This window comes from Mustela putorius, unplaced genomic scaffold (assembly GCF_011764305.1).
Source record: "Mustela putorius furo isolate JIRA1106 unplaced genomic scaffold, ASM1176430v1.1 tig00000868_pilon_pilon_pilon, whole genome shotgun sequence".
Lineage (NCBI taxonomy): Eukaryota > Metazoa > Chordata > Mammalia > Carnivora > Mustelidae > Mustela > Mustela putorius.
This window is the reverse complement of record NW_025421502.1, coordinates 4405648-4430610: the sequence shown is the minus strand read 5'-3', so window position 1 is coordinate 4430610 and position 24963 is coordinate 4405648.

The window sequence follows — 24963 nt, the reverse complement described above, 5'->3', positions numbered from 1 at the left end:
ACTACTTACTGTAATTACTTCTTTGGTTAAACATGACAGATCTAACATTCTTCATTAAAAATACCAGAGAGTAAATCAGAGATTTTCTTTTCTACAAAATACTTTGACTGTGGGAAATTCGCACACATTGGCAAAAACCTTCCATGTGGTTAAACAACAAAGACATGAAATTCAATTACAGACATTAATTTTATGAGATTAGAGGTTATACTGAAGAGGAAAAAAAAAACTGGATAAGGTCAAGGAAACAATGAAATCTTTTGTTATAACAGCCATCTAAAATTTGTTATTATATGTCAGATTGGAAATACATCTTGATATCATACACCTGAGTCTGGTTCATGCACAGTGTTCTCGGAGACAATTCAGAGCCATCTAAAGGATGTGCAGACTGTCAAGTGTCAAGATCATTTCATCTTGCTGATCATCAGGCTCTAAATGTGCCAGATTAACCAGGAGTGTGAGAATATAAATGGAGAATAAGGAGACACTCCACCTGCCAGGTCACTCTGGACCCTTAGCTCCCCAGGACATTCTCGGGAATGCTCAACTGTCATTTTAAGACAACAACTTCCCATCTGTAATATGAAGAGTCTGAAAAGAGCACAACTTACTCACCAGGGTAAAAAGTAAGAAAATAAAGGTTGTAGATATTAAATGAATATATATCCAAAAATAAAGAAGAGCACACCGGAGAACTATAAGTGGAACAAAATAGAACTCATATTTGACATATTCTAACAGGAATCAGAAGTAATGTTATCTGACGGTAACTTTACAACATACACAAAAATAATTCAAAACCAGCAGGTATCTAACAGTCCATTTAAAATATTGAAAATGGAGAATTAAGGCAGCTGAAAGGATCTTAGTCATTTGTATACCTAGCCTATTTATAATTTAAGAAGCATATCTGCAAATGGTAATTTCTGAGATGAGTAGCATAGCAAATGCTATGAACTTATTTCTATGGTTGCATGTCTATATTATTATTAAATAATATTTAATATATAAGTAACACTTTAAAACTGTAAGTAAAGTGTATATATCCTTTATACTATAGCTACACTTGTAGAAAATTATGATTTATCTCCATGAGACTTTTCTCTTACCTTTGAATACTACACATACATAAACACACACATATTTATAAAATATGTATGAACAGAATTATTTTAATTACTTGTATAAGATGAATTGTCATATTAGAGAAAATAATTTGAATTACTTATACTTGTATTGATGTATGAATTTTGTATACAGCATACATTAAAATTTTTAAATAAAATATTAATGTCTCATAAGTTATATAATAACTTATATAACCAATCATAACCATCAATCTACTTATGCTATCCTGACAAAATACAACCATGCAAATATTTCTCAGTAATCATGCCAACTTGGTTATAAACAACCTCTCCCAAATTTTGTTTTTAGAGAAATCATAAGGTTTTTCTACAAATAACCAAATGTTTTAACAAGATTTGGAAACACTTCCACAAAGACTCTTCACTCCAGAAGATAAACCAAATAATAACATATTTATTAATGTAAAGAACTGACATTCTCATTCATTATTTTATAACAAAGCAAAATGATACATTATTTTGCAATGACAATCTATATTTTAAGCATTATTATAGTCATCTCACTCTTAAACATAATAATACAATTTTAAATTCAACTGAACTAAATTTTCCTGTTAATTAAGAAGACCTTAAGAATTTTTTAAACCAATGAGAAAAAAAGGGAGTCACTGCCTCTCTCAAGTGAAAATGAATTATGTAAACATAGATTACATAGTGTGGAGGAAATATAGGAAGGCTATCTCTGCCTTTTCTCAGTTGCCAGGTCTGCATCTTCTCTATCATCAGCTGTATGCACAAAGCACCTTACAAATCATAAGAAGATAACAGACAAAATGTCATTTATAATTCATAATTATGTGTTTTCCTTTTTATCTGATATCATCCTTTCTCAGTCATATGTGTATATGTGTGTATATATTATATGCATATATACAGGCATATACACTGCAAATATATATTATGTGTATATAGAATATGTGACAGAAAGCTAGTTGTACTGGTTACCAAGATTTTATTAATGTCCATGGGTGTGTGTGTGCATGTGCACACACGCATGTGTATGTATGAGTGCCGTTTGGGAAGTATTAAGCAAGAACATAGCTTTTGATTTAATCTGCATGGTGAAAGGCTTTTGTAGGAAAATTTTTCATGTAAAATCACATCTAGCAACTTAGTCTGGTGCTAGGTATCATGATTAACAAAAGTAAGATTTGGGGCTAGCTATTTAAATCCTGTATTCATATACCCATACATACACACATACATACATAATACACATGTTTACTAATTTAAGGAAGAAAGAAGTAAAATGAGTCTGAACTAGTTTCACCATCTGCAAGTCACTAGTGAGGAACAGAATGTTTTCATCAGTCATTATGGGTCAGATCTCAATGATTAAAAACCCCAGAGTTTCTCAAGGGTATAATTTCCTGGTTCTCCACCTGCACACTTCCCAGTAGACCTCATCACCCTTGACTCTAACCAAATTCTGGAAAAGCAAGTTAATTCTAATTGAGAGGTAGAGTTAAGCAATACTTGCAAAAGGAAATTAGTTATGTTGATAACCAGATAATTTAGCACAAGATTTTGACAAAAATATCAGCAGAGAAGGTTTTTTTGATTTTGTCTTATATCGTCTATTATTAACTGACTGAAAAAAAAAGTTACAGTAAAAAAATAGAAATATTTTCTTGGGGTTTTACATCAAACATCATCAATAGACCAATAGCCACATTTCAGTGGCCTGGCAAGCTCAATCTGACTTTTGAATACTTTGGAGTCAATAAACCCCCAAATGATTTGGACCAATCACACATCCCTAGTTATTTAAACCCTTGAGCATTTCAAAGGAAATTTAATCTATATGGTCTGATTCATTTACACTTTACTTATCAAAATGTTATTTGCAAGAGTTATCTGATGTTACAAAAGACTCCTTAAAAAAATGCTTGAATCTGTACTTTTCAGGAGGAATGCAATTTCAAGATTAAGCTACTCCCCTACACCTCTAAATGTTTACAATTAGTTCAAAACTCAGGATATTTCTAGTTTCTGAGGGTACTGAATTTTCATCAAAGCATTCTATCTTTCTCAATCACGGCCAGATCACAGAGCTTTCTTTCTCGGTGCTTGTAATTCCAAGATGCCTCCATAATTACAAACAGCGCACTGTAGTTGTTCTGAGACAAAACAGCCCTCTCTGATTAAGGAACTTCTCAAACAATGGGTTGAAATAGTCTTCTTAGACTATTTCCTCTTCAATAAATAGTGCTAACATCAGAAATAAGTGGAATAAAATGTGGTCATGCTGGAAATTTTCAAAACAAATATGGAAAAAGAACTAAAACTTTTACTGGAAACCAATCTGGAAATAAACACCAGCAATTGATTCTATTCAAGATCTACTGTAGGGCTTTATTTTGTTTCTATTGTTTAATTAGAATTTAGTATTATTGTCTACTTTATCACATTTATAACATGAGGTGATAAATATAAATCTGCCATTTCCATGAAAAACCTAATTTACAACAGGATCTGATTACAAAATAAGATTTTATTTTATGATCATTTGGGAGGGACAATTTTTACATGGTTTGAGGTTATATAGCATTGTGGAATAAATGAATCATTGGAGGAACCATACATGACGTGAAAAGAATGGAACTCAGAAGAGAAATATTTTGGAGTTTTTGTTGTAATTCAAATTTTACCTAATTGAGATTCAGGATTAGTCTATGTCCTGATACACCTAAGTAATATTAATGTGCGAGAACTTACATAAAATTTCACAGTTAACAATCTTCGTGCCAGAAAAAGAACAGTGGAGACAGTAAGACAACAAAATCGTACCACACTACTTGGGTTTGAATCTTAGTTTTGCAGCAGAACTGGTGGATGACTTTGCATAAGCCATTTAAACTTTCCATGCATCTGGTTCCATATCTGTGGAAAAATAAAGATAATAATATTTATGTCTCAGGATTGTTGTGAGGACTACTTGAGTCCTTGAAGAACTAGAACTTCAGCAACATAAATGCTAGCTCTTCTGATATTTTTCAAAAAAATCAAAATCAAAAAAATCAGTTTGACATTTGAGAATTGTTATTTTCCCTCATGCCTTCTTTCCTGTCCGCCACAGCACCACCACCACACGCCACACTGTGTGCATATCCCAAAATAATATAGTAATATGGAATGGCTTTTTTTTTTTATTTTTTATTTTTTATAAACATATATTTTTATCCCCAGGGGTACAGGTCTGTGAATCACCAGGTTTACACACTTCACAGCACTCACCAAATCACATACCCTCCCCAATGTCCATAATCCCACCCCCTTCTCTCAAACCCCCTCCCCCCGGCAACCCTCAGTTTGTTTTGTGAGATTAAGAGTCACTTATGGTTTGTCTCCCTCCCAATCAGTGGGTAGAAGAAGAATAAATGAAACAAGATGGGATTGGAATGGCTTTTTTAATTTCAAAAAAATGTACTATTTGCTTATGTCATTGATAGGGTCTTATCATCTAAACTGAATATAAAATATAACAAAGCCAGTTTCATGGCATCATCTCTCTAAGTCTTGTTAAGTTGACTGTGGAATGTCGAATTCTATCACTGGCCACAGATCTTCATTTTAAGCCAATTTTTTCCCCATTGAGGTGTTCAGCAGTTACTTCTAGGATTGTGTAATCAAATCGCATCTTCATCTTTTTTTCAGCTGCAATCCAACCATACAGTCATCTGAGTTCTCTTCATGTTGATGTGACTTTTTGTCTTTTGGCCTTACTAATTTCTTCCCTTTGTTTCCTCAAAAATATCTTTGTATTTCTCTTCCGCCTCTGTGCTCCAGGCCTTCTCTTAACCTGAATTAAATAAGTATCCTCTTCATCTCTCCCTGCCATCTAATTCTCTTTTAAATCAGTCTGCCCACCACAAGGAGACTCAACTCCTTCTAACACTGTCTTCCTTATGCTACCACAATTCTTTCTTGTCTCCAACATTAGGCCCAAAGTCTTTTGACTGATTTTCACTCAGCATTTCCTGACTCAAGTGGACTCAGTCTGTTTCTGCCTTTTGCACTGAGGCAGGTTTCTTCTGACAGTGGAATTCATCCTGACCATTCCTATCGTGATTTCTGTTTGTTCGAACTTCTCCTATCCTGAACCCTTCTCCTTTTCTTATACACATTTGTATCTTATACATCTGGTTAAGGTCATTATATCAAGTTTTACTCTTTCCAGAGCCTGTTGGTGTCTATTCTGACAGCACCAATCACTCCCTTATAGGAGATACTGTGGCACGTAGCATCAGTAGCTAAGAATTTAACATTTCACTTTGTGTTATTACTTCACCCACAAATCCCAAACTGATTACATACTTCCAGATGTCTGACACAATCCATGCATTGTCCATCAAAGTTCTGGCAGGTAATAGACAAGCAAAAAACATTTATTATAGAATGAATTCATTAGTAATTAAAATGGTACAGAAATTTAGAAATAACTTTATAAATACTAGCTCTTAAATTTCACCTCTGTGAACTTAAAATCAGTAAACTACCCTCCATACGTCTTTCACTCAGTCTTACTGAGTCCCTCTTATCTACCCAAAACTATCTTTCTTTGTTCCAGTTTAATTTCTCTACCACCAACTCAAGCTTTCAGAATCAGTGGTTCTGTGTTTGTTCTCCTACGTGAGCTCCATGGATTCCTCCCCTTTCTTCTATTTGATTATCATAGTAGAGATTTATAAAAATAATACAAGTTACAGTTGTGAGAATTAAACACCAAATTTGTCTAAGTGGTTATTCTGACATCAAGAAGAGTCAAAAGGTCATCAAAAGGAAAAATCAATTAGAATGGCTGATTTCAAGGAAAAAACTAATGTTTTGTTGTCCCACTATTCAAAATTCTCTATAGTTTTATAGCTTTATATGAGTGTGAGAAAATTATTGCATCATTACTTTAGTTGTTATACATATATTTGATTTAGAGATATAAAAAAGAATAATCAAAATACTTTTTTACAACTCATCTACTCTTTCAGCCTGAACAAAAGTCTTTTATGCAGTCTGGTCTCCCCACTGCCCTTGAGCTTAAGCCTACTATTCCCCCACCTGGAACTGCCTTTTCACTAAGGAATATTTATCCCAGTTTAGATTTACATTTCTATTCTATCTTCCTCTGCCTCTTCTTAACTATTGATCTTCTCTCTTTAATTTCTAGAAACTTATTATATTAAATGAATGTTTCAAACATATGCCTATTTTATCTGTACCTAGAATATAAGCATGTAGTATTTAGGGACCGTATATTAACTCTTTTTTAAAATTATCATTATTATCAATTCACTCCCTGGTATGAGCACAATATGTACAGATGCTGAAAAACTCCTTTTGAATAATAAACCAATGAATAATTTTGCCTGTTTTTAATAACCACCATAAAGGCAGTTTAATATTATATGAGATTTATTAAAGACTTATACTCCAAAAGTTGATCGTTAGTCCTAGTATATGACAGCATTCTATGACAGTCGTATAGGATGACAACATAGTTAATAATAATAATGCTCATAAACAAGAAGAAGAAGAGGAACTAACAGTTAATAAAAGCTTAGTGGGTTCCCGGCACTCTTCTTTAACCCTTTTATGAATTAAGTTATAAAAATCCTCATAAGATAGGCATGGCTATGGTCTCAGTTTTACAGATAAGAAAACTAAAGCTAAGAGAATTTAAATAATTTGCTACAGATCCTACAAAATTAGAGACCAACAGCAGAGTCACAATAAACACTAAACATCTCCTATGGACCAGGAATTCTGTTAAGTGACTTGCTTTATTTTTCTATGTCACACTCACTAGAGAGTACTATCAGTTTTCTTTATAGGAGAATTGATAGTTTCTATGATTTGCAAATACTCTTCTGATTAGTATACTTTCAATACAATATCCAATATTCTTTATCTGTTTTGTTTGGGACTCAAGTCATATTTATGTTTATTCATATATTTAGCTATATAAAAGCAGTTGAAATTAAAACCTTCTAATGGTGGCAGGGCAGGATAAGCCAATAGGCAAATTAAGCCCATGCTCAGGCCCACCAGAAAAACAAGGGTTTCTGAGAACATTTTTAAGTTTATTACTTCAGAAGAGCTATGGAGTGGGTATAATGGAAAATTTATACAGAACATTCTTATAATTAGTCTATGTTTTAATTTCAGCTGCCTCCATTTTATATCCTAAGCTATATCCATACTTTCTGCTTTGTGACTTTTCAGATTCTCTTACTGAAGGGGCAGGATATATTCTCCTACTTCTTAGCTTCAGGTTGGGCTTCAAGATTTGCTTTGAGCAATCTAGTAAGACAGAGTTGAAGGTATGCCAGCTCTGCGACTAGACCATAAGAGTTTTTGCGTGCTTCATCTCTCTTTCTGAGACCCCGGCCATCTTAAAAGAATATGCCTGGGCTAACTTGACGGCTCCTGAAGTAGCATGAGACACAGACAGAGTCTAGCCAAACAGCTCATAGCAAGACCAGCCTAGATCATCTGAGCTCCAGCTGACCCACAGAGCAAGGCCAGCTGAGATTAGCAGAACCACCCCGCTGTTCCAGGCTTAGATCAGCTGACTGCCAACTGTCTGGATAAACACCTCAATAAATGTTGAATACTGTAGAGAGCTGAGATTTTGTGATATTTGCTGCACAGCATGATTATGGTCAATAATATTGTTTTGTTGGAAATTACAAATGGGGTATGGATGTAGCACCATACCTTTTCATTGGTTAGAGCTACGTGAAATTGCAATCTGATGTTTTAGGATGGTAAATCAGATTGGTCTCCAATGTAAAATTGGAAGGTTTTTAAAAATCTGTTTGCTTGTGCGTATGTTTTATTTTGTTTGTTTGTTTTATTTGAGGAGGAAAAGATAAACATTATTTCTGATACTTCACCAACAAAATTAGACAAGAGTGCATTGAGATAAGGATGAGCATATGTGAGAGGCATGCTTTTGAGTCATCTGTTTTTCTATATAGCCTTTAGCTTGGATATGTTCCTGCAAAGGCCTCCTGTCTTCTCAAATCTAAGTTACTTGTCCTCTTATCTCTTTTTTTAAGGTTTACTTATTTATTTGTGAGACAGAAAGGGAGGTAATGGGTTAGGGGCACAGGGAGAAGGAGAAAGAGAATCTCAAGCAGATTCCCTGCTGAAATAGAGCCCACAGCGGAGGGGGACTCATATCATGACCCTGAGATCATGACCTGAGCCAAAATCAAGAGTCAGTTGCTGAACCAACTGAGCCACCCATGTGCCCTTAAGTTAATTGTCCTCTTAAGTATTTTCAGAGTATTCTTTTTTCCCCAATGTAGGCTTAGATTTTCATTTGCCTTTTCTGGTCTAAACTACTGTGTCCATGAGGAAAAGGAACACATTTTCATTGTTTACTGTTGCATCTCCAACACTACGTATAGTTCTGGTCACATAGAAAGCTATCAATAAACACTTTTTAATATGAAGTAACATTGATCTTTATTTTAAAAATACCTACTCTCCTTCATTTGGCTTTTGCTAATAAATACTAATTTTAGATATTTTAATTTCAGGTCAATAGAAAAATTGCTTCTTTTCTTCTATAGTGGTCATCTTATTATTATAAGAGTAAATAGACTGAAGACAACAAAGTTCCAGAATCTAGACATTTAGACAATGTCTAAATCTATACTTTCAGATTCTTCCCCAGACAAAACCATGTTTAATCATTTCTATTGTTTTCTTCTTTGCTGGTTATTTAATTCAATATGTTTGCATATACTTTAATTTCCAAAAATATCAATTTAAATATCAATAGTTTCACCTTCATAGAAAAATGAATTTTAATTACTTTAACCACTACATCCCTTCTCCTAAGAAATGTATAAAGATAATTTTTTTTTATTTTTAAAATTTTTAAATAGTATAGTCAAACCTCTATTTCTTGATTTATCACTTCAGATAATATTTATTGACTCTCTAGTGTGTAAGATGTAAATGTTAGGTTGCAGCAGGTCTAGAAAGTAAAAGTGTCATTGTTATTAAAGCAGAAAATGAGACTCTGAGATAAAGGTCCTCAGAAGAAAGCGGATTTCAAAAGCAAATAGTGTAATTAAGGAGCTCTGTGTCCACACTGATAAGGTACACCTAAATGCTGCTTATTATAAACAGGATAAGAGAAAAAACAATTACAAATACCTGGGGTGGAAGGGGGAGTACTCTTATAATAACATCACGGGCCAAATGTAAACTGAACTAAGATCTCAAATGACTTAGCAATCAATTAATTACATTTCCTATTCAATGGGCCTAAGCAAACTGAGTTCTGACATAAATTACATTTTATACTATTATATTTTGAACTCTATTTTTTAATTATTAGAACCACAGATTTTTTTAAGTTTTTATTTAAATTCCAGTTAGTTAACACAGTGTGGTTTTAGTTTCAGGTGTACAATGTAATGATTCAATGCTTCCCCACATCACAAGTGTACTCTTTAACCTCCATTGCCAATCTCACCCATCCCCCTACCTATATCCCCTCTGATAACCATCAGTTTGTTCTCTATAGTTAAGAGTCTGTTTCTTGCAGAACCAAAGATTTTGGAGATAAGAAAAGTGATTCTAGTTACAATAAGAGATATAATTACAATAAAAGATAATGCTATGACAGTAAGAGAAGGAGACAACAAGGAATACGGAAAGGTAGAAGAAGGTCAATGATAAAAATATTTATTTTTAGAAAAAAGAAGTTCTAGAAGAGTCATTAAGTTAAAATAAAATTAATACAATAACTATGTTTAATACTTCTGAGTTAACAAAGTTTCCTCAAAAATTATTTAATTATTAACAGATCTACCTTCCATAGTTCTAAATTACTTCCATTTGTGAAAATTAGTGATTTTTGCCTAACCAGAAGAACTTTCATAGTTTTATGCCGTGTCAAGCAAGTGAATTTTCTTCAGAGAAATTGGATTCCTTTTGTTCCATTAGGAAATCCAAATTAGAGAAACCTTACATGTCCTTTCACAATACCAATACTACTAGTATTATTCATATATATGTATGCATAAATATATGTACAATATTACTATGTAGCCTCAAGTCAATGAAATAGAGCACAGAACAAATAACTACAATTTGAAACAAACTAAGGTATTATTTCCGCTCAGCCATTATTTTAAAAATAAATTAGGAAAGATCTTATCTCCTACTTTTTAAAATATTTAAAATATGCAATGACTGATATTTGGTAACTCATACTACAAGTGAAATGGATGTAAATAATCAAGGATTTCATAAAACCATCACTGTACACTGATGTTCACATTTGACCTGAGTATCATGAGACTGGCTGGCTGGGACCACCCAACTACATATTTTGCACATATGATTTGTAAGACAGGGACAGGTGCTTGTGGACCTGATACAGTTTCAGTGTATTCAAAACTTTGTAAAACCTTTTTTATAACAACTTACATTTTTTAATGACACTATTTTCAAGAGCATAAATTCCTTTATGAGGATTAATGTTTAGAAATTAATACACATCATGAGTCATTCCGTAAAAACTAGTTCTAAATTTGAATTTTTAACAGTATGGTATACTGTAAAATCTAATAGCTGATTTGAGAGGTTTCTGTACTTTATAATTTCTAGACTTCAGTAATCTCATCTCCAAAACAAACCATTGATTAGATAGTCTCTAAGATCTTTTGAAAAACTCAAACACCACATTGCTTTTAAAGAATGGGAAGGCAGATCGAGGGTGTCATCTGGTCTTATTTCTCTTTGAAAGTCCAAGAAAGATAATTCCTTCTTTAATATTTTATTTATTCTCTCTATCCTTAAAGGAATTAAAAAGTAACCTTTGTCTCAAAAAAGTCTAAACATCTTAATATTAAGTGAATTTCAAACATTGTTTCAAATGATAAATTATATGATTTGGACCAATAGCAGTTAAAAACTATAATTCAAGGAAATTATACCATAAGATACATATTTTATATATTCTACTTTGCTTTATAGCAGTCATTCATAAATACATGGTTTCTCTTTGTTTTTTTGGCACTGTTGTCTTTAATATTGGCTTGATCATATTTATGAGTATTTATCATCATTCCTTAGGCAAGTACCTTACAAGTAATGCAAATTCAAATAGAGAATTGATAAAAATTAGATAACCTTTTATAAAAAACATCCCTTGTTGTAGTTTGAAGGACTTAACCTCAAAAGATTAAATGATTTTTACTCACACAGCATGTAACTAGAATTGTTTTCTTCTGATTCCAACTTTTGCACATGTAATATTAGAAGCCACACTGAATTTCCATGATCCCAAAAAAAACTGTTTTCAGGAATTCTTCGATGATCTTTTCCTTTTTATGCTGGAAAACAAGAGACATATGTCTGGAAAAAAAAAAAAAGCCCAAATAAAAGAACCCCAATGCAAGTGAAATTTTTGTAGATTTTTTTTTCATTCATGAATATTTTATTTTATAGAAATTGGTTGCTACAACAAGGATAGATTTGAAACAAGAAGAAAGTCTGTTGAATAGTTTTATAATAGTTTTGTTGGGAGATGTAGCTTATACAGCATAAAATTCACTTTTTAAAAATATACAATGCAGTGGTTTGATAGGATTTTAACAGTTCATTGTAAACTGCAATATTGCACCCAGATTTTAAAATGCTGCAAATACAAACAAAAACAAAAAGGAAACTAGAAATCTGGATGATGAATATGGGCAGTAGGGAGATTCTTAGCCATTGATAAAAGTTGTAGAGGAAATGGGCTGTTTGAGATAAAGGGGTTAAATATCTCAAAGCCACAAAGAAAATAAAAAGATGCTCATGACATAATAGCAGAGACAAATAACTCTACATTTAAAAAAGTCCCAGTTTTGCAAATTTATTTTTAAAAACCTGAAGTGTATGTTTTTATTAATGAGATCTATCTCTAAGCTCTAAAAATATAAATGGTTTTAGATTTTTCTTTCTTCTTTTCTATAATTTCTATTATAGTGTTTTTGATAGTGTTTTTCTATTATCTAGTGTTTTTTAGTAATGAGGGGAAAACACTTAAAATGTGCACAGATATTATCACTCTTTCATAAAAACAAAACAAAACAAAGCAAAAAATAGTTGCTTGGGTTTTTTTCCCCCTCTACTTCTCAGGGCTGCATTTTACAAAAAATTAGTTAGGTGGTACATGAAAATTTTGCTTTGCTCAGAAAGGTAACACAGCTACTGTTGCCTTTAGAAAGAAATTCAAAAGACACACCCTTCACAATCTAACACCATTTTGTTTGCAAATTTATCTCCCAACTGTTCTTGCAGTGATTCTGCTCTAGGTTCTAATAAATTTCGTGATCATCCTCTGAACAAACCAAATACATTCTTTAATGTAAATTCTTTTTTTCAGAAGCCTTCCCAACTACTGTCTCCAAACCATTTATTCAGGTTCTAGCCTCACTTTTGTCTCAAGATCAAATTTCATCTCTTGCCTCCCTCTCTGAGTACCTCCATTTAACAGTCTGTCTTTTCTGAAACTCTGTAGGACCTGTTTCTGTAACTCTTATTTTGGCACTCAACTGTGTATAACTCTCCCCTGTTGCAGTTCCATGTTTAGTGTGTATTTTATTTCTTCACTAGACTATAAGCAATTACAAGGTTTGAATTCATTACTAAAAGGTGTGTGTTAATTGTAGAAATGCCTAATAAGGATTTGTTGATTTTGCTAATGAACACATAAAAGAAAGAATGAGTTAATAACTTTTAGAAGTATCATAACTAATACTTGGGGAGAAAAGAAACAGTCATATTAAGAAAGGAAAGAACCATGTGGCCAGAAGACTTGCTTCAGGAGATGAGTAGAGCGTTGGACAATCACATGTTTCCAGCTAACAAACAAACAAAACAAACCAACAAAGCACATATTTGACAGTAAGAACTACATGTAAAACAAACAAACAAACAAACAAAAAAACACATCCGCCAGCAAGAGTCTAAGGACTGAATACCAAATTATGTTTTCCCCCCCTTGTAATAGGGAGGAGTTGGGAGAAGCCCAAGAAGGGGACAGGGACAGCAAGTTGTATTAACCAGAATTGAAGCAGAGCTTAGCTCCAGGCTGTCCTTCAAGCAAAAGCAGATAATCAACTAGTAAAGATCAACTGAACCATGGATAAAGGTGCCACAAGAAGGCTGTGACAGTGAAGGAGGCTGGATAACTATGGTCAGATTCCTATCACTGGCGGATGTGGGGCTAGAGCCCAAGACTCTACTATGGAGAACTTGTGTATGATACAGAAATCCAGTTATGGGGACCACGGCAGCAAATTCAAATGCCTGAGGAAGAAATCCAATATTCTCCCAAACCAGAGACTAAGTTTATTTGAAAGGTTAGGTTGAAGATCAGCCTGTAGTTGGGGAACAAGCAGAGCTGCCTCACCCCTGATATCTGTATCTTGAGTAGAATGATGCCAGTGACAGAAACAGTAGGAATGGATTCATTCTGAGAGAGGTATAATGAAAGATTTTTCTGTAGTCTTTCCTAGGTCCTGGGACTTTTCCAGGTACCTGTTCTTCCTAAGGTAGACTATTTGTTCTTACTGATTCTGTAAGCTATTCATATTCATTTTGTGTGTGTGAGCTGAGAGTATCTAACTTTATTTTATTATTATTTTCTTAATTTTATTATTTTTATTTGACCATGATTGACACACAATGTTATACTAGTGTCGGGTATACTGGATAGTGGCTCTATATGTTATGCTATGATCACAAGTGTAGCTACCTTTGCCACATGATGCTATTATAATATCATTGACTCTGTCTCTATGCTTTACCTTTTATGCTCATGACTTATTTATTCCATAATGGGGAGCCTGTGTCTCCCTCTGCCTGTGACCCATTTTCCCCATCCATCCCCCTCACCTCCCTCCAGCAACCATCAGTTCGTTCTCTGTATTAAGAAGTCTGTTTCAGCTTTTTGTTTGTTCAGTTGTTATCTTTTGTTTTGTTTTAGATTCTACATATGAGTGAAATCATACGGTATTTGTCTTTCTCAGTCTGACTTATTTCACTTAGCATAATAGTCTCTAGGTCCATCCATGTTGTCGCAAGTGATAAAATTTCACCCTTTTTATGGCTACATAATATTCTTGTGTGTGTGTATGTTTGTGTGTGTGTGTGTGTAATATATTATTTATCCATTTATCTATTCATATCCTTAAAGCTTTTCTTTTTGTGAAGGTAACTAGAATTGGAAGGTTTGAGCCAGTATCATAACTCTTGTGTAGTTTTAACACACAATGTCAAATAGTGCCCATTATTTGAGCATTAGTATCAGTGGTTAGAGTTGTGTGCACCAAAGCATGTATGACTATAAAATTCCACTAATTTTGCCAAATACAATGTGTAATATTGTATATAAGAAAACCAGCACCATGAGAGATTATGGAATTTGAAAAACAATCTGAGGGATTTGAAGTGGCGGGGGTTGGGAGGTCGGGGTACCAGGTGGTGGGTATTGGAGAGGGCACGGATTGCATGGAGCACTGGGTGTGGTACAAAAATAATGAATACTGTTATGCTGAAGATAAATAAAAAATAAATTAAAAAAAAAGAAAATCAGCAAGCATCAACTTTATATACCAGTTATTCTTAAACAGTGCTAAATTTCTTTCATCATCTAAGCTTTTTTTTATATCTGAAAAAAAAGTGCTTGCCACATAGTGAGACTTTGATAAATGTTTATTGAATGGGTGTGTTTCTTCCAGGAATACTTCACTTTTCCATTGAATCCAACCACGACTTATATTTCTGAGAATGTGAATCACACAGGTGGCTTTTACTTCAAAAGGCACTACCCACCCACTGAGAAGAGGATATTATATTCAAATAAAAATGTTAACCATTTTTAAAAAATTATTTTTAACAATATATATTCTGATATGGAGACAGAGCCTGCCAGTTATAGAAAGAACTGGTCATGGAAATAAAATGTGCGGCATAGGGAATATAGTGAAGGTTAACCCTTTTTTCAAAAGGAAATTTATAAGTGCTGAAAATATTTTAAAAGCTGATCTTAAAAAGATTGGACTGCCAATTTGAAATTTCAAACCCAATGTGTGTGTGTGTGTGTGTGTGTGTACACACTTATACAGAAGTAGTATATATATGCAAGAAGTGTATACCCCAGTGTGGAAGTGTACATCACGGGTGTATATTATATGTGTGCTCACCTGGAAAATGCTAGAAAGTGTCAGTGATAGGGGTCTTACACATTGGGGTGCACACCTCCTGCCTACACACTCACTCTCCTGGCTTCCATTCCTCCGTTTAAGAACAGGGAACTGTTAGTGGCAGCACTCTGGATGATATTAATTGCCATGCCCAGGGAAAAAGGCAATTTATCAGATAACTGGGTCCCAAGCCATACAGGGCCTTAGAGATTAAAATGATCACCTTGAATTGCACTCAGAAGCTAAAAGGCAATCAGCACAGATGGCAGAGCCCAGGTGTAACATGCTTCGTGTAGCCAATCTAGTTAAGCAAGCAGACCACAGCATTTTCAGGGTCTGAAGCTTCCGAGTGGTCTCTTAAGTGGTGTTCCACACAAAGCTTGGAGCTTGAATTGAATACAAATTTTTCACGTGTTTGAGGATTTCTCCTGGAAGAAATGATTTTTAAAGAGAAAACAAATGAAAAACCCTATGAAATAGGCTCCAGAGAATGTGCTAAAATCAAAGGGTACCGGTAAAATAAAACATGCTATTAAAATGGTGAGGAAGAGAGAGTTTTCAAAGGCTATGTCCGACACATCCGTAAGTTCTTTTCACATTCACACTCCCTTCCCAAACTGGAAAACCACTGGAGACATTAAGTGTGCTGGCTATGTCCACCCGGAGTTCATCCGCACTTTTTAATGTAGGAAATACTATTTACTATCACAATTGAAGTCAGAGCTAAACAAACTCATTTAATAATGGAAGCATGTGGAAAGGCTTCCACGGGGCACAGGGTCCTTCTAATATCCAGGGGTCAGTGTGAGAAGCACATTGGATAAACACAAGAGAATGGCTCGTGGTTTAAGTATCAGGTTCGACATTTTGAGACTCCTTTGGACATTTCGTTTGTATCCCCTCGTGGTTAGTGCAGTCTTTCAGTAGTAGATAAACTCAATTTGTGCAATGAACTGTGCTTTTCTTTTTATGATCTGCTGTTATCTGCCTCTCTGTTTTACTTTGGTGGTACAAGAAAGTCCCCTGTGTCCCTGTATCTATAAGGTGAGTAATAGTGGTGGGAGGAGATGCCAGGGTCCTTAACAATCTACCTTTCATTTGAAACTCATAAAAAAGAGAAAGTGTGCCAAAGGGTAGTTTTCTATTTCTAGAAAATAGAAGTAAGAACTTTTATTTCAAATATTCAAAACCATCACACACAAATGATCTTACTGAAATATGACACATTTCACAAGTACTGCTTAACTTGTTAAGGAGAAACTCCTGATCATTTCTAGAAAATTCAAACTGCAATTTAATATATAATTAACAAAGGCAAAGGCAAGCAAGAGCAAAGTATCTACTATTAAAAGGAACTTCATATAGTTCTTAACTGATGAAAAGGGTCACCAAAAGTTGTGAAATGCAGAAGAGAGACAAAACAAACAGGCTAACACGGAAAATGCTAGAAGCTTGAGCATGTAGATCTTTGCCAAGATAAGTGCTTAAAGTAGTTATTAACACTCCTGAAAGAAACTTAATGAAACATTAGGTATAGATTCACAAATGGGAGCCAAATTATCATCACACATGATAATTTCCAATTTAGTTAGAAATGAGTCATTTTTTTGTTTTGTTTTTTTATTGTGTTATGTTAGTCACCATAAATACTGAGTCATTTTTTGAATCACCTTTCTTAGTTAACACATTTACATCAATCTTCATTGTATTCAAATTTTACAAGTTGACTAATTGTTCTTAATAATTAAAATCTCAAAGTACAGTTTAAATCAAAATAGTCTCCTAATGCTTGTTCACTTTATATCATTGCACTATTAAATCGGTCTTTGATTTCTTACCGGCTTTAGAGCCAAGTGTACTCTTTCCTTAACTTATATTTATCTAGAAGATTTATGTATTTGTCCAGAAGACTTGAACCATTTTATGATGCTTTCTCAACAAATGCTTGAAGCTAAAAAGAAAAAAAAATTCACGTAGGCTTTGTCTCATTGACTAATAAAATCCAGCAGAAAAAAATGAAAATATTTTAGACTCTGACTTCTTCATTGATCTTTAGTAAGGAAAAAACTATGTACACTGCAAAACTACATTTGTAGTGGGATACATAGTTTTATAGTGTTTGTAGCTACTCAGTCATTTGATGAACTTCTTAAAACTTCCTGGTCATATTTTTGCCCTATTTCTTTCAAGAGTTGCAAGACGATCAAGTCCTTTCACCTCTTCCTTATCTTCCTGTATCTGAGCTAACCAGGTTCTACAAAGAAAATCTAGAGTAGTGCTGTCCAATAGTACTTGCTGCAATGCCAAAAATGTTCTATAATTTCTGCCATTCAGAGTGGCATTCATAAGTCACATGTGACTATTGAGCACTTGAAATATGGTTAGTGGGACTGAGCATCTGAGCTTTTATTTTATCTAATTTCAATCCATTTAAATTTTTAAAAGTCTCATTAGACTCACAGCTTGCTTATGTAAATAACTTTTTATTAAAGCACACTTATTTCCATTTAATTACATACTATCCGTAGCTGCATTTTTACTGTGCATTTAGCTATGATAAACAGCAGAGTTAAATAATTTCCACAGAAATTGTATGACCCACAAAATAATAAATATTTATTACCTAATCCTTTACAGAAAAAGTTTTCAGATGTTGCTCTAGATAATTCCTTTCGGTTTTGGACTAAACAGAGAATTCTTAATACCTGATTGAGTTTTATGAGCTTTACGAAACAGCGGAGAACCTCTAGCACAATTTTAACTGACTTCAGAGTTTAATTACCCTTGCTGAGATTTCTTGATGTCTCGTAGATTCTACAGAAATATGTTCCAGGCCTATTTTGTCTCTCATAACCTGTGATGCACAACAACCTTGAGGTTTTCCATGGGGAAAGGGAAAGGCTTGGGAAATTAGAGAGCACTGACCTACTGAGAAAATAAAAGACATCTTTTATCCATCTGTGCCTCTCTACTGAGCGCTTCGGAGGTACTCCATAACTTATGGCTGAATGAATAAATGAATGAATGAATGAGTGAATAAATGATGTGCATGGATGAGTCAAAGAAGTGAATTTCACTACACTCCAAAATATTACTAGGTGTTGGGGCACCTGGATGGCTCCATAGGTTGAGCATCAACCTCTTGGTTTTGGCTCAGGTCATGATCTCACGGGTCCTGAGATGGAGCCCAGGGTTGGGCTCTGCACTCACAGGAGAGTCTGCTTGAAGTTTCTCTCCTTCTGCCCCTTCTCCACCTCCTCCCTCCTGTGTGGCGTCTCTAACACAAACAAATAAATCTTTAAAAACTATACTGATCAGTCTACACTTGCACTTTATTCCACTATTAAAATATTTCTAGTAGTCCTATTTACTACTTAGAGGAAAGAAATCATGAGAAGGCTTATGCGTAAACACTGCGTTGTCAAAACTAGATTTAAATTATTTTTGTCTTTAAAATAGTTTATAATCTGAAAATGTAAAACTCTCTTAAAAAAAGCTTATATTGCTAACATTTATAATCAAATGTTCTACATGAAGATATTACTTTCCTGGTTAAACAAATTTGGGCAATAGGTGCCATAATGATGTCTTTAAAAAAAACCTTGTTCTTTGGTGAATATTGATTGATTTATCCTTCCCTGATTCACACACAATCATTTCATACAGTTTATTATCTTTCTTTCTTCCAGAAGTTAGTAAACATGATCCTGAAATATGGTTCTAAATCATACAGGATTTTTTTTTAAAGTGATACCTACTTGAGAAAAAGCGGCCTTGGCAGCTTTGGTAATAATCAGTTTGCCTCTTAAATACACAGAATCCAATCCCAACAATGGGATTCATTGGTAAAAAGTGCAAACCAAATGTTCTACTATCAATTTCTGGGTCAGTTAAGCTTTTGGTCATCATAATCTGATTACAAGAAAATATACTTCAGGTGGACTTTAATTCTTGCTTCCCTCCACAATATAACCACTTTGTGCTTTTGAGACCTGACTTACTCCCTCCAACATATTGGGAAAACTCCCCCTTTCTTCACTTGGTCTGGTTTTCTTTAAATAGTCTGAGACTTGGCTGTACCTTTTAGCCCTCCCACAATTTCGAGCAACACCTCTGTCAAGCACAAAGCTCTTTCACGACCCTGAAGTCATGTCTTCATGGGTCTTCCTTTCCAGCTAGGTTCTAAGCTCCTAGTAAGCTCCTTGAAGGTAAAGATTTCATTCTAATGGGTACTTATCAAATATTAAATAGAATCTGTTCAACATATAGACAAAATGTTGTTAAAAACTACTGATGATGCAGATCAGTTTTGAGTAGGCAGGTCTCTAAATTTGTCTCCATGATAACTGGGATTCACATGAATGGTAATAGAGAGGTAGGCATTATATATTTCTGAAATTGAAATTCTTAATGAATTTTTCAAAAGAGGCCCTAAATCATGATCTAATGTTTTGAAGCACGCGTTTCCTGCCTCGCTGTACTTCTTGAAATCTATTAACTTAGAAAACATTGGAAACTGAGTTTGTTAACTTAGTTTGTTAACTTGATAAGTTAGACTGTAAACTTACATGATAATGTATTTTGGGTATATTTCAGTTTTACTCCCCATTTATGAATTCACACAAGATTTAAGTCTAATGCCTATTGCCTCTTCTAAAATTTCCTTTCTCTTTAATTTTGCCACTATTTTTTTTATATTTATCTTCTTTAAAAGTTTCTTCCTTTTCAATTAACTCTGCCCTTAGACATGTTTTCTGATCAGTCTATCAATTTCCTTAAAAAGGCACACTCTATGTACAGTTTCTCAAATTCCGTCCCAATCACATTTTCAATCATTTGCAAGGCATCTCCACTAGGCTGTCCTGCCAATATCGAAATGCAACAAGACCTAAATCACACTTTTCATCTGTATATCCACTTCCCTCCCCAGACAGTTCCTCTGTTCCTAAATTCTATTTTCTGATTAATCATACAACTTAAGTTTGAGCTTTGAAATATTTATTGGCACTCTCTCCCTCTCTCATAATACCACACACATGACTAAACTTAGTGAGCATTTAATATGCATGAAGCAATGTGTTAATAGCTTTACATAATGGTTCTAAGTATCATTCACAACCCCATATAATAAGTATTCATACTGTAGTCATCTTACACATAAAATAACTGAGGCAGAGATAATATCTAGTATTTTGTACTTTCAACATTTACAGGTCATATCACTGACTATTCAGAAGTGGTGAAAGGGGACCCCACTTTTCTTATACTCACAAACTCCAGCTGGGCTGATAAGGGGGTGAATGGTAACATGGGAAGGAGTGACGCGATGATAAGCTACGGGGTGTTAACTTTTAATGGGAGAGAAGGTGGGAGCCTGGACAAGACTAAGTGTTCAGGGTGCTGACTGACTACTTTTCCCCTGTGCTTGCCTTGGTAAGAAGCTGAGAAAGCCAGGATGCTAGTCAGCTGTGGCTTAACTGCTTCCTTTAAGTGCTGAGGCCTTCCTGGATCATCCTCAGGTAGAAAACACCAGAGACCTCTCTCAGGTCTCTCAGGCCGCCAGAGTTCCTCATCAGCACCAGAGGTGTGCTCTGGTGGCTTTTCCTATATGTCAGTGGAGACAAGACGAGGGCTGCTCCCAGTTGCCCCAAGTTCTTCACTGCACGGGAACCACAGAATGTTCCCCGTTCCAATCACCCCCTCAATTCACTGCTCTTCATTCAGCTGACCAGAGTTCCACGCTTTTAGGTGGAAGGGCAACGCTTGATTTCACTTTCTTTCCCCTTGTCTATACATACACACATTGTGAGGGGAAAGGGACACAAGTGGCATGTCCAGCTGACAACATTTTCTTGAGATACAAGCAAAAGAAGAAAAACTATGACAGGGGCTCTTCCCAGAAAGCTCTGCAAAGCACACACATCACACTGATTTAACATCATCTTTCCAGTTGCGAATCATCAAACATGCCCAAGTGTGAATCTCTCTTAGGACATCATCTCATTACTTCCCATGTGTAAAACTCCTTTCCTTCCACATATACTGAGATAAATTCTATGTATTATTTGAAAATAATCTCAAAAATCACTTCTTGTGAATCTTACTCTACTTTTCATTAACAGCATTTGTGTAACTGTTGCATTACTCAATCTTTTCTGCCTTTATTTATGGTTTTTTGCATCCATGTCTAATCTCCCTAATAAATCACATGTGCCCTGAGGAAATGTCGTATAGTGCAAAGGTTCTAAGGAAAAACCACCAGTTAAATTCCATGAAATCACAGCTCTGAAGCAATGTACAACTATTACCTTTCTGAAAGAGAACAGTACAGTGCTATAGTTTGTGTTTGATTAAAATAGCACTTTGGATGTTCTTTGGAAGGATTTTTCCCATTCCAGAAAAACTGAGGCAATATTTTTTGCTGTGTCAGCCCTACTCTCTTTCCCATACACTATTCCTGACTCTGTTTCCCATTGCTTAACCCCCTTCCTCTCAAACCCGGGATTCACAGTGTACAATTTAAAGCTTATTTTTTAAAGAGTTATTTATTTATTTATTTATCTGAAAGAGAGAGTCCAATAGAGAGAGCACGATCAGGGTGGAGGGGTAGAGGGAAAGGGAGAAACAGACTCCCCACTAGGCAGGGAGACTGATGCAGAGCTCTAACTGATCCCAGGACCCTGGGATCACAACCTAGCCAAAAGCAGACACTTAACCCACTGAGCCACCCAGATGCCCTTACAATTTCAAGCTTAAAGATAAACTGCAATATAGTTTAGAGACACACACTACAGAACCAGAAAGTGAAACTTATTAATCATTCCATCACCCAACCATGAAAATGAACCCTTTTACTTCAACCTGATCATTCAACCATCATGAATATAAAGTGTTACCTTATAAAAATAGTGAAGGACAAAACTCATCCCATACTTTCAGAGGTCTTATAGATTCCCCTTGGAAATATGTATTCAGTGTTTCAAATGTATCTTAGAGGAATTTAGAACTAGACCAGCCTTGCACAGTTTGGATAGAAAGAATATCAACTTCTATTGAATGTGCTGCCAGGCAGCTATTCTATATAATATAGGAGGAGGTATCACAATCATAAAGTAACTTTGAAATTTGCCTCTTATTCAGTGTCATCTATAAGGAATAGCCAGTCTTGAGGATTAATTTTGAAAAATAATTCTATGAAAAAGTCATTGAAATTGTCTAACAGAAAAATTCTAGGCTGGTCAGAAAGTCTGGGCACATTGGCAGAATAAATAAACCATGATCGTAACAGAAGAAAAATGGAAATTCATATTCAACTACCATTTAGATATTTGGAATTTGAGTTTAAAATTTATATTTTCATTATGCAGATTATATACAAGAATCAGAGTCAGACAAGCATGGTTTCAAACTCTGACTCATCCAATTCTATAGCAGATAATATTAATTTGCTTAAATTCCCATGCTTTAAGTTCCTTCTATGTAAAATAAAGATAATAGGGGCACCTGGGTGGCTCAGTGGGTTAAAACCTCTGCCCTCGGCTCAGGTCATGATCCCAGGGTCCTGGGATTGAGCCCCGCATCGGGCTCTCTGCTCAGCAGGGAGCCTGCTTCCTCCTCTTTCTCTGCCTGCCTCTCTGCCTACTTGTGATCTCTGTCTGTCAAATAAATAAATAAAATCTTTTAAAAAATTAAAAAAATAAAGATAATAGCCAATATTGGGATGGAATACAATGATACATGTAAAATACTTAGTGCAATATTTGGAGCTAACCATTCTGTCATGATGGAGATAATAATCACCTTTTCCTTCTTTTCTAATTTGTTTAATATTGCAAATCATTATTTATAAATTCTCTTAGAATATTTGTAGTATACATTACATTTGAGGAGTAACTTGTAATCCTTTAAAATAAAATTTACCATACAATTTCAAAGGGTTTTTATTCTACTGCTTAGCAATATATTAAAGCCAGTTCAGATATATGGTCAGCTCTGTGATTTCTTAGTTAATACAGGTATTGTTATGTTAGTATGATAATGTAATTTTATTGAAAGCTAAATAAAATAATATTAGCTTAAATAAGGTATCTTGTTAGAAAAGACAAGAGCCTGTATCTCTATGTATGGCACATTATAACACTGGCCTGTGTTCTCAAGAAGCAGCTTCTCTGAAGAGAATTATTTCAATAGAAAACATCTTGTGATCTGAATCCATTTAAAGTCTGGTTAGAAACTTGAAACATAGAATAAACACACAAAAAAAATTCAAAATTCAAGCTGGTTCACGGAATATATGGACAGGTAAATGAAGGAAAAATTTAGTTTTCTGTTAGGGATTAATTTTGTGTGAAATTTTGATAATTAATTGGAATGGGAGGATGGAGGAGAGAATTGAAATGAGTGAAAAGACCACATGGGAGATCTCATCAGGATTTATCCTAGAGAAGAAGGTCAACATTTTTGGATTATGGAGATTCTGTAGCCTGAGCTAAGAGCAAACATGTCGCTCCTTGTATATACTTTTCTTTTAGGAATTTGTGTTAAACAATGTTGATCAAATCAGAATTTAAGAATTTCAAAGAGAAAATGTTTCTGATACATCTTTTCCAGCTTTTTATGGTTGTATGCTTCTATTTCTACAAAGAAGTGATGACAACAGACCAAAAAGGTAAATGCATTAATTAGATATTCATAAATTTCGAGAAGTAGCCTAGTATGGCAAAAATACCATAAAGGACTTAAGTCTTTATGCAGAAATTTTTAAGTGAATTCAAGAGAGAGGGGGAGGGAAAGAAAGGAGAGAGAGGAGGAAGAGAAGAGAGAGAGAATAGCTGATAAATGACTAGGTGGGGAGTGTTTGCTATCATTTATAAATTAAATACCTAAATTTTATACAAGCATTTTAGTTGTAATCCTGAAAGAAATAAGTTTACATAGACTGACTTAAAATCCAAAATCTATAAAGAACTTATCAAACTCCATACCCAAAGAACAAATAATCCAATCAAGAAATGGGCAGAGGACATGAACAGACATTTCTGCAAAGAAGACATCCAGATGGCCAACAGACACATGAAAAAGTGCTCTACATCACCCAGCATCAGGGAAATACAAATCAAAACCACAATGAGATACCACCGCACACCAGTCAGATTGGCTAAAATTAACAAGTCAGGAAATGACAGATGTTGGTGAGGATCCAGAGAAAGAGGAACCCTCCTACATTGTTGGTGGGAATGCAAGCTGATACAGCCACTCTGAAAACAGTATGGAGGTTCCTCAAAAAGTTTAAAATAGAGAACCCAGCAATGGCACTACTGGGTATCTACCCTAACAATAAAAATGTAGTGATCTGACGGGGCACATGCACCCGAATGTTTACAGCAACAATGTCCACAATAGCCAAACTATGGAAAGAAACTAGATGTCCATCAACAGATGAATGGCTAAAGAAGATGTGGTATATATATACAATAAAATACTATGCAGCCCACAAAAGAAATGAAATCTTGCCATTTGCAACAATATGGATGGAAGTAGAGGGTATTATGCTGAGCAAAATAAGTCAATCAGAGAAAGACAATTATCATATG